The sequence below is a fragment of the Acanthisitta chloris genome, unplaced genomic scaffold, assembly GCF_000695815.1.
Source record: "Acanthisitta chloris isolate BGI_N310 unplaced genomic scaffold, ASM69581v1 scaffold13756, whole genome shotgun sequence".
Taxonomy (NCBI): Eukaryota; Metazoa; Chordata; class Aves; order Passeriformes; family Acanthisittidae; genus Acanthisitta; species Acanthisitta chloris.
Window position 1 is genome coordinate 8,985 of NW_008679859.1, and position 11,897 is coordinate 20,881.

The window sequence follows — 11,897 nt, forward strand, 5'->3', positions numbered from 1 at the left end:
AAGCACTGGTCTTAGCTGTCTCACTCAATAAATAATCCTGAAGGGGTATTAGCAGCATTAGTAGTAGCAGCATTTAGCCATCTGGCTTGGCTTCTGTGGGAGGTTTAAAAAAATAAAATAAAATTCCACTGTTAGTGAAACTGCATCCATTGAAACCATAGGAGAACTTGGCCCTGCATTTTCCTGTTCCCATTAATTGTGAGCTGTACATCCTGTGCTTGGATCTCATGTGGTCATTTGCTTGGGCAGATGTCTTGATGTTCATGGACCACCAGTGGTCTGTGAAGTCCTAGTCAGTTGGTCAGTTTAAGTTACCATGCATCAGTCTAACCATGCTGATAGTTTGCAAGAAGCCTTGAAGTGACTTCAGACCTACAGAACCTTTGTACTGTAGTATTGGTTGCTGCAGCTTCAAGCTTGTGTTCCCCATTGCACTGTGCGTTAAAAAAAACAACCCAACCAAAACAAAGACCTAAAAAAAAGAATCAAAAAACTCCCCCAGCTGTTTCTGTCTCTTGTGTAGTGAAATCTACTGACTTTACTGTTCCTTGGCTTGGAATTGTAAACATGAGTGTTGATCTGGCAAAAATGCTTCTTGTTCATTCTTTTCTGAGTGGGTATTTATGAGCTACTCTGACTAAATAAGTCTTTGCTATAGCTTTAGTGTTGCTGTGACTGCATTTCCCACGCCTGCTGTTTGTGTCTTGTTTTACTGATAAACTCTTCTCATCTTGTGCTTGTGTTAAACAATGTAGCATGCCCAAATTATCAACCAAAGTGTTAAATGTCAGCTTACTACATCTATTTTTTTGACAGACTTTTTTTCCTAAAATTTTACTTTCTTCATCCTGTAAGAAAGTGAAGCTAAGGATACATGTTTTAAGCTCTGAGCAAATACTTTTTTCCTTCTTCTTAGTGTTACTGCTATAACTAAAACTGTCTTGAAATATGTAGTTGAAAGTATTTCTTGATATGTGATTCATCCCGTAATCAAACTGACAGACATCAATGGAGCACTTACAAGTTTATGCTTGGAATTAAGTCCAGTAAAGTGCTGCTGCAATCTCCTGGTAATTTCCTTTTGTCAATGTAAGTGATGCAGCATGAATCCATCGTTATTGCTGTGGAAAAATTGATTGAGGCTGAATTTCTCCAGTGGATTTTTTGAAGAAATGAGAGATGGAATTAAAGAGGGAGGCTGTGTTTGTCAAAACTCATTTGATGAGTTTGTTTGTACTCCTGTATATAGAAGAGGCCTATGTGTTCTGTTCAGTGTTCCCTATTATATTACTTACAATCTGTTCAAAGTGATTATCTACTACTATTCTAATAGATGTATTATAACTCTGTTCTTGCTTCAGTGCAAGGCTTAGACAAATCAGGCTAGTACTGTTAAGCATTTATGTCTGGTAAAGCCATGTGTGACTAAACTTGGTGCAGTGGCTCACATTCTTGATTTGTTTACACTGGTAGAAATTGAGGTCCATGTCCACTCAGCAGAGTTATTTCAGATTTATACTTGTGAAACGGGAACAAAAATATCTGGCATGCACTTTAAGGAGTTTATCCCAGTACAACACTTAGTCTCTTTTATCTGAGAGGTGCCAGTCAAACAGCAGAGCACAGGGCATGAATGTCAAACTACTTCATGGGTAATGGTTGTGCAAGACAGACCGTGCTACATGAGAGCTCTGTACGCCTACCTAAATTTAGTTACCACAACTAATCTAGGTCACAGTGAAAATGACATTGTGGTACTTTCACATGAGTTCTTGTGGATTTGTTGTTTCTTTTTCTTTAGTGACTTTTGCTAGGCGAACAACTTTGGTTTCACCCACAGATGAAAAATTTCATCTCTTGCCAAACTGGATATGAATTTTGGCAGTTACAGCAGGCCATATCCATCACTTGGAAGAGAGGAAAACTTTTTTTTCCATGACTAGATGTGGAGAAATAAAAAAAAAACCCCCACAAAACATTTGAAAATATGGACTCCAGAGTTTCCCAACAAGTCTACCACCTTTGAGTACAGCCCTGGAACACCACCAGCCCAAGCTGTTGGAGGGAATGGTGTCCACCCTGGTGTGCAACTTTCTCTTGTGCATAGCCAGAGGAACCTGCAGCCTTGGATGTCCTATTCCAGAGTTGTCACTATGTATGAAACATTACTTTTGTGGCCTGGTGTTGACAGGGGGAACCTTCTGCAAGGCTATGGTGCTGGTTTGTGCATAACACATGGAAACATTATTACCAAGTGTTGTGTGGCCATCCCATGAGAGGGAAATAGAGCTACTGCACTTGAGTATAGTTGACCTTGTATCTGTATGCACAAATGCTTGATTCAAAAGTATTGGTTACTCTTCCTCAACTTGATCAGATTAAATATGTCTAAGTAGCTTTGAGTGCTCCACAGTTTGTAACTCAATCTGTGGAAATAGCACTTAGGCCATTAAGGCAACCAACTTTCAGCAGATGGCAGCATTGCACTCTGTAACTTCATTTTTCCGGCAGTGGTTTTGCAGCTCCTTACTGTCAGCTAAGTAATAATCCAAAACCACTTCTAAAATGTTTTGAAATACAGGTCTTGGTAGATTATGATAATTTGGTATTGTTTCAGACTTGGGGGTTTCATATGGAAAATAAAACTGTGCTCTGTAGGAAAATACTATACTAAAAAGCAATGTGAATCCACCTAAATCTTTTAACTCTTTAAGTAACTGCTTTGAGACGGAGGATGGCTGTTTCATAAAAGTGTTCTTATTTGTAAAAATATTAACAAATCCCTTAAAAATGCAAGAGTTCAAAGTGGAACGATGTGTGGTGAGTTTGAAAGTGACTTCCAACGTATTGTGTCTACAACACTCCTCCATTCCTTCTTTAGAATAAAATATGCTGACTCTCCCAATGGTTTTCACACTACATCTTTTAAACAACATGCAGCCTGATCATCAGAGTCCCTAACTGGACAGACATACAAGTGGACATACCCTTGTTAGAAGGGTTTGACAATGTTCAAAAGATCAGATGCAACAGTTAATTTTTGTCTGCGATTACTCAGTTAAGAATATTGTATTATAAACAAAGCATGTTTGATTGTACCCTCAATCTGGTCTGTTGGAGAGGTTCCTCTTCAGGAAAAAAACCCTTCTTCCTTCAGAGAGTTATCTGTCTGTGATGTACTATTACATACATAATCCTAAACTGCTTAAGAGATGCTTTGTTTTTTGGGGTGTATTCTCTTAGGGAGAACATAAGGCTATTCTTAGGTTTAGCACAAGACACAGTTTGAGTGTGCTGCATTATAACCAGCTAGCACTGATGTAAGTGGCAACACAAAACACAAAGCTATAATAAATGTAAACTAGGTCAACCATTCAGAAAGAGCTTAAAAATATACTTGTCTTGCAGATTATGCCCCTGGAACTATTGGCTGGAAACAAGTATATTGATATCAGTTAAGTTAGTGGTCTCTTCAGGAAGCTTTATGCACTTATTTCAGAGTTGGCTTCAAATTGAATCCTTTCTCTCTCTCTTTTTTTTTTTCCTTCCCTGTAGGACAAAATAATGGTGTAAGTAAACAAAAGTTCAGACTGACTTATTTGGGTTACACTCCAATACATTTCTGCCTTCTGTCATGCAAGTTAATCCCAATGAAAATTTTGAATTATTCTGTGATTGTTTTACAGTCAAAGTAGAATACTGCAGGTACCAGAATATTTTGCACAGATGATTGAATAGTTTTTCAGCTATATGCTGTCTGGATGTGACTATTTCAGTATTCTGGAACAAATTAAACATACATAAATCTCACTTGTATGGAAGAATTTCAAGAACATCTGCATCATGGGAACTGGTGTTTTGAAGTGAGAGGTTTCCTCGTACTAGTCACATCCTCAGAACATGGTTTGGTGGTCAGTCAAATGCACAACTTTTATTTCCCCTCAAACCACACAGAGGCATTGGTGAACAAAAGTTGTCTGTTATGTAATAGAAATGTGTGACAGGGGACTTTTTTGCCTACCTGGACTCCCAATGCAACTTGAGCATAATAATAAGAGTTGGAATTGTTTCCTGGCTTCATCAACAGTTAAATGGAGCTTGCATAAGCCTGCTTGAAACAAAAAGCAAAAGCAAACCAAACAAACAAAAGCTTGGGTAATGTTGCAGGAGGAAGTACTTTGAAAAGATTAGCAAATGTAATACTTTATCCTTGAAGGTGCATTGAGGGACTGGGATTCATTGCCATCTGTGCATATACTGTGAAAGGGTATCACTAGTTATCTTTCCTCTTGGTCATATTTTAAAGCTTTGGCAGAAAGATTTTCGGTACTTTGAACGGTCATGCATTACCTTTTGCTCTCTACAGTTAAAGACATAGGATTGTTGTGTCCTCATGCAAGGGAGCAATGTGTGTTTTGTAAAAAGTAGTCAGTATTGTTTTTTTCATGTAACATCCCCCTCTCCCAAAGCAGGGAGGGAAGAGAAGCTCTCAATTATATCTGCCCTTCCAAAGGTCTCACAGAAAGCCACATGAGATACAAAGACTCTTGAAAACCAAACAAAACACCCAACTCCACTACCCACAAAAGTCAGGTCTCATTTTGACAGACTTGTCCTTCCAGCTATTTGCACTGTCTTCCTTTGCTGTGTTGGAATGAGTAATTCTAGGGAAGGCAGCTACTTTGAGTGGCTTCTTGTGCTGGAATCTTATCTGTAAGAATGTCTTTCACTCTATGTTGTTCTGGTTTTGCAACAGCATTTTCTATCAGGAGAAGTTGCACCACAGTAACAGCAGGGTTAATGGTGCATTAATGTCTGGTGTCACTTTAGTAATGCTAAGGAGCATATCCTGAATTTGAGATGAAGTCTTAAAGATGAAAATACTCTTCCTCATCTATAATATGTACTTATCTATGCTTTTCAGGATTGAATGAAGAATACTGGATTCTGTGACTCTGGTCTTACAGAGGATATTATAACCTGCTTAAATAATCTGGTTTATTTTTGAGATACTGAGCAACACTTACTGTGAAAATGAGTGGAATGTGTGAATATCTAGGAGTTGAAATGGTTGATGTAAGTAATCAAGGACTAATCCAGATGATTTGGATGATACTTATCATACCATGGTGGGAGTTCTGGATGTGTAACTGAAAGCAGAACATGAGTTCTGTGTGAACTCTGAGCATTCAGGGATTATATACTGTCAGTATGGCAGGAGATGCCATCAGTTTCCTCCTTAATACTCCTAATGAATTAATTTGTGGCTTTGGTGGGGCTTTTAATAGCAAATAAGCCTGCAGTATTTTAGGTAATGAATTTGATCTTTGCCAAGTACCGTATTTCTTAGTTGTTGCCTACATTTCCTGAATACAAAGTAAGTGTTACTCATTTGCATGTTCAACAAAACAGAATAAAAGATGCTTTTTCATGTGTTACAACTCTGTAATAGTTACTTGCATATTGTATATATTTTAGAAGCAACAAATTCAAATGGCTAGGTAAACTCTTCAGGAAGACTCCTTTGGGCTCTGTTTGCTTTTATAGTGCAGATAATTTAGGAATTGTTTCTTTTTAATGGATTAACATCTTTAAGAATGTGCTTTCTACAGAGTTGCTTTTGTTTTCGAAGTGGGACAAAGTCGGCTGGCAGACAGGCTTTCAAAGCATCTCAGTTCTGGTGTACTTTGGAACTTGCCTAAAGAAATGATTTCCTGACCTGTACAGCCAACATTTCTTCAAAATAAGACTTTTAAAAGCCTGCTAGGAAAACTCTCCAGTGTTTGTAAAAAGGAGAGAGAGCCTTATAGCTGCTAAAACAGGGAACTGGACTGGTGACTTTAAATATGAATAATATGCTGAAATTAGACAAATAACATCACAAAATTCAAAATGTCTTTTATCTTTCCAGAGAGAGTAAATCGTAGTGTTCAGGGCTTGTGTTGTTGTATGCTTGTGTGCTGGTTTTGGCTGGGGTAGAGTTAATTTTCCTCACAGTGGCTAGTATGGAGGTATGCTTTGAAAAAATTTAGCAATTAATTTAACAGAAATTTAACACAAACTATGTCTTGGAAAAAGTAAAGATTTTTTTTTTTAAAAAAGTGTATAAGGACACAAGGAGAAAATACAAGGTTTGTAGTCAGAGGTTATGTCTCAAGAGTTGGATTGGTACAGCTGGTTAAAGCAGTCAAGTGTTCAGGTGCATGATGCCTGGCACCTGCATGTATGTGGGAAGCATTGGGCTTCAAAGCTAAATAGAAGGGGAATATGACTGGTTAGATCATCTCTGTAAGAGGGACCATGTTATACCTCTGGAGCAGAAATAACTGTTGAGACAGATGGGTGGAAATGAGGAGGTAGCTCTTTTGATGTGGGAAAGTGTTCCAATAGGTAGAAAGGTGTACAGTTTCTGTTTGTGAATGGGGGAGAGGCTGGAAAGCTGAGGAGACATACTGCACCTTTCTCAGGTGGGATGTGCAGTATTGAGTCCAGCTGTGACTTTCATTTACCAGGATTACTGTTCAGTGTAGTTGTGATGTAATATAATATATGAATCGATGTTATTTCTATATTACAGGTTGAGGAAATCCAAAGGATTTAAAAAACATCTATATTCTACTCAGGAATTAAGGAAATGACTTAGCCTGTTTTATCTGCAGCAAGAAAACTATAATAATCACTGATGGAAGGATCTGGTTGGGACTCTGGCACTATGTACAGGAATGATCTCTGTTTCACTCTCAATGAGAGATGAAGTATAGGAGTGTTTCAGTTTTCAAATGGGAAAAAATGATAACCATATGGAGAGGATCAACCTTCAAGTGTTAGCTTTCAGCTAAAGCTGTAGGTCAAGCTTTTTTCTGTGGTCCTTCTCATCTGCAGACATTTTCTGTGTGTTAACTCTCTGCTGTTACATCCCACAAATATTTCAGAGGTTTGGATTATAGCATCCCTTCAAAATAAATGCATAATATTCCCTTCTTGCTCATGGAGGGAGGAAAGAAGTAAAGGTATCTGTTTCTTTGGAGTCAGATATTTAGCATATTCAGCTCTTCTTGGTAGGAGCAAAACAAGCACAAAACATGGTATTTGCTTCAATGCAGGATTTTTTTTCTTATTAGAGTTTAAAAACTTTCAGTTTTGTTATTCTGTAGCTTGTAGTTGTACATAAAAGTTGCAGTGGGAATAAGAATGACAAAAGTAATGTTTATAATGCTAGAAACAAGTTTTTTAAGTTGCACTTGGATGACTGCTTGTATCTTCTGAAACATCCCTGTTACTGGCAGGAAAGGATCTTTATGGCAAAAACTCAGCTTCTAAATGAGAAAATGGAGCACTCTGCTGTCTCAGTTGTGTAGTATGAAAGCAGAGAGCATGCATTTAAAGTTAATTGCTCTAGAATTTGTTCAGGCCTGTATTTTAATGTGATGTTTTTAATATCTAGACTATTTGTTTTAAAGTGTCAATAAAGCTGTGAGTCTCATATCTAAATTCAGGCAATCTCAAACTCTTATCACTAGGACTGTAGAAATATGAGGCAGCGCATACAGTGTTATCCTTGAAGGATATAGGAATTAAAAATCTTAACAGTGAAATTGTAAATTGGGGTAGTGAATTTGTAATATCAGGTACTAGTATATGGCTTATGTTCTCTTTTGTTTTTCATTTCCCTCCCCATTCTGGAGTTGCATCAGAGTAAATCATTAGGTATAGAACCTTGCTATTATTGTACTACTTCAACTGTCATTGAAATTCAAACCTGTATTCCTTTCTCATTAAAATTTTAAGCCATGGTCTTCTGATTGCTTCTTGGGGTAGGACCAATTTCAGCCTTCTCTTTAATTGAAAACAACAAAACCCCTCCATAAACCTTAAGGAATATATTTCCTGACAAACAAAAGAGCATTATGCCACCCCCGTGGCTGTCTTGATGTCTAACTCTGACATTTAATTCAGAAAGGGACAAGAAGAAGTGCTACTATGGAAAAATATGCAGATCTGAAGACCAAACAAATCTTGTGGCTGCACACATCTACAGAGCCAAGGGTTTCTCAGAAATCGGAGTAGGGACTCTTCTGTTTAATAAATGTGGAGGATTGAGCTGGCCTTCAGAGAAGCTGTGGAGTTCTTCTGTTCCATGTTTCACTCATATCTCCCTGCACTTAGAAATCAAAGTGGACACAACAGTGATTGCTGTATAATTCCTTCATTTGCCATGGGCCTCTGCTGCAGATAAGGGAACATATATGGGGGCTAACCCACTTTTTTACTTAACCATATGGCTTCAGGAAGAAAATTAGGTCTTCATATTTGACTGTCATTATTATTACACTTTTCTTCCCCCAATGGAATTAAAACAGCTTCCCAAAATTCAGTCATTCTCTTGTTTCCGTTGCATGTTTTTCCTTTCTTCTAGTAGAGAAGCTAAAATAGCAGACAGCACGTTTTATACTGTCAGTGCATGCTACTAGGTGTGTCAAACCATGTGTTCTGCAACCTGGTGCATGATGGTCTTAAGCCATGTTTTTGCCATGTGCTTGCTCTGTTGTTTGGCTTGGGTTTTTGGTCAGCCAGTTCAGGTATACTGATAGACAGTTGGAAAATTCAGAAAAAAAAAGAAACAGAGATGATGATTCAAATTACTGTTTTAATTTTAGCCTAAATCAGTGAGGATGCAATGTATATTTAAATCCATATTTGCCTTAGCAAATAGAAAAATCCAGCTGCAAAGTGGAACCCACTATTCTATAAGTTTATTATTCTCAGTAATCTGTAATACAGTTTTGGTAAATCTAATGCTTGCTCATCTATTGTATAGACAGCAGTATTCATTGCAAGACTTACTGCTCTACCGTATTTAGTTTTATGTTGTGTTTTCATTGGTGTAAAAAGCTCTTAAAAAGCTAATCAATCAAGACTTGAGGTAATGGTCCATACAAAAGATTGCAAACAAAATTTGTACATTTCCAATCTCTGAGAATTGATAACCATTTATTTGACACTATCTTGTATGCACTAGAAGATAATCTTTCAAAGGTCAGTTAACTTCTGGCAGAGGAGTTGGTAAGATATTAAAATAGGCTAACATAAGCCAGAGCTGGCAGTGATTTAGACTTGTGGTAGGTAATATTTATGAGAGTTCACAAATGTCTGAGCAGCCCTGCCAACTTATCCTTTCAGTCTTTACAAAATTAAAGTTGTTTCTTCTATGTTCTGACATTTATGGCCTATACAGAAATGTCCATTTCTGTTTATTTTTACAGAAAGCAATTTCTCCAGCTTCTATGAGAGAGTGATCATGACGGGATTAGAGTTTCTTTTCCGAATTGTTTTCTTTCCAAAATCCTCCAGTTACAATTACAGAATGTCCTGGGTTTTAGTCTTTTGGTTTCTCCCCCCTCCCCCTTCCCTCATATGACTCCAAGCAAAACTTATTTTTGCATTTCTGTTGCATGGTAATACCAATACTGTACAGTCTTTCTGGCTAGTATCTTTTCAGTAATGAGCCTAGTGATGTCTAAACTGAAATTCATGGAAAATTCTGCTGGAAAGCCTGAGAAAGGTCATGTTTCTGGTTTCTGCATCCACAGGAGGTATTCTGTGGAAAGCTTGGCAGGGCATCTAAACAACTGCTTTACTGAGATGAAATAGAGGTAATAGGATTTTGGCCTTGCTAATAACACCATTTTCTTTATTTCCCTAAGCTATTAATTTGGATTTTATAAACTCTGCAAGCTAGTTAATGGTCTTGTGTTGAAGGTCTAAAGATTGGCAAGAACTGCCACATGGCTACTCATACTGGCTTTGTGCCTCAATCCCCAGTCTTCCTACAAAACTGGTTTCCTTAGTATAGCACGTCTCAACAGCAAAGTGTTAACATTCTGGTGCTGTGCTGGTGGGTCAGTGACCTACCAGACCGAGACCTTTAAGAGAGAGACCCAGAAACACAGGCAAATGTATGTGATTAACATTCCCAGCATCAGCTATCTGCAAATGCTGCTCTTCTGGTCTGTGCTCTCCCTAGGTGCCCATGTGTGTGACGCTGTCAAAGGGCAGTAACACACCTGGTGCAAGTTACCTCCACAGATGCAAGATGCTAGTTCTTGCAATTGCAAGTCAATATACAAATACAAGATCATTGAAATCTCAAAATCTGTCCAAGTTCAGGGCTCTCTGATCAGTCATCTCTGGCAGTTCTATACTAGTTGTCAATACACATCTGCTCTAATGTTTCTGGATATAGGTAGGCAGATGGCTTAAGAAAGAAAACATGAATGAAGAAAAAAATGTTAAACCATCTTATGGAGAATGGTCTGGTACTGTTTTGATGCAATAAGGCAGTGAGTAACACCTCTGTATTTATTAAATACATAAGTGCGTGTGTGTAAAAATAAAGTCTGTAATGATATGGGCAAGAAAGAGTTTTCTGACTTAAAGTGTTTCTAGACACGCCAGCTGTGTGTTGGATGAAGTTTCCAGTACTGCTGTACTGTATCTTTCTAGGGCTGAGAAGAAATGGAAGTGATGTTCTTTACAGACAACTTGATCTAACCAAAGCAGAGCAAGCTAGTTCAAATTTAAATTTTACTTCCTTATCTTCTTTGAGGGCATCATGTTTTGAAATGTACTCTGTATTTGTGGAAAACTGGTGCTTCTCTTTCTCTGGCAAAACCTCAATGACTGTAATGCAGTTATCCCAGAGAAATGATGGACAATGCAGACTCTCTAACTCAGTCATACTTACTGCTAATCTTGATGGAAAGCAGAAGGACAGACAATAAGCCCTTTCTTGCCTGTAATATTAATTTTCTTATGCATTTTCACATAAAGAAAAACTCTTCATTGGAGTGACTGGCTTTGCTATGAGTCAGACAAAGTTGCAGTTATATCTCTGTTTTCCTTTTAAAAGTGTTGAAAAAACTGCTTTGCATTAATTTATGCCACAAGCACCATGTTAGTTTCTTTTGTAACATTTCTCTATATTGGATGCAGACCATAAAAAAGGAAGCAAAATAAGGATCAAATATTTTAGCATCTTAGACATATATTTGATACAAGGAGAAGACTGGCTTAAGGTAGCTGGGGGAATTAAACGAAGTGACATCTAGTCAAAACTGAATGGTCAGATTAACTGCAGTGTCTGTTCTGATGAAACTGAAGGAAAATTAAATAATGCAGGTATTTCTCAATGTCTTAGGCCAAGGGAGAAAAAACAGAATGTATTATCGAATTCTTCATATTCTGTGCATGCAAATATCTCCTTAAATTTATTTCTATGATGCAGGAGATTCATGACTGGCACTTGAGCTGGATAGGAAACATTTTTCCCACTTCATGAAATTTTGAATCGGTAAATATTTAAATGTCTTGGTCTACTTCACTTACTCCCAAGTCCTTCTGTTTCACTTACTGATTTTTATCACTTAGATGTTTAAACTTAGAAGTTGTGTAAATGAGGATTTGTTTGAAGATGACAAATCAATTGCCAGAAATTTTTTCCCAATTTGATAAATCAAACTTTGCACATGCAGACTCTTTGGATGAAAAGTATTTCATCCTGGTTTGTCATAAGTAACAGAGAAAGAACCTTGTATTCTCCTTACACTATTAGATCTAGTTTGGACAGCAGATCTATGAATTATGGGTTTCAGTAGGTTCCCTTTTTTTTTTATTCCTTCTTGGCATTAAAGTCATAATGACAAACAGTGTTATTTCCCTTCTCAGTATATTCCACATGCTGCTGGAAAACATGCAACAAAATGTAACATTAACATTTTCCTGACACTTCTAAAATTAAACAAAACCTTCAGGGAACAGGAAGCTTCATGTTAATTTATGTATTCCTCAGTTTTCAGGCTAGGGAGTGAGGATGGACACCACCCGTAGCCATTTCTTAA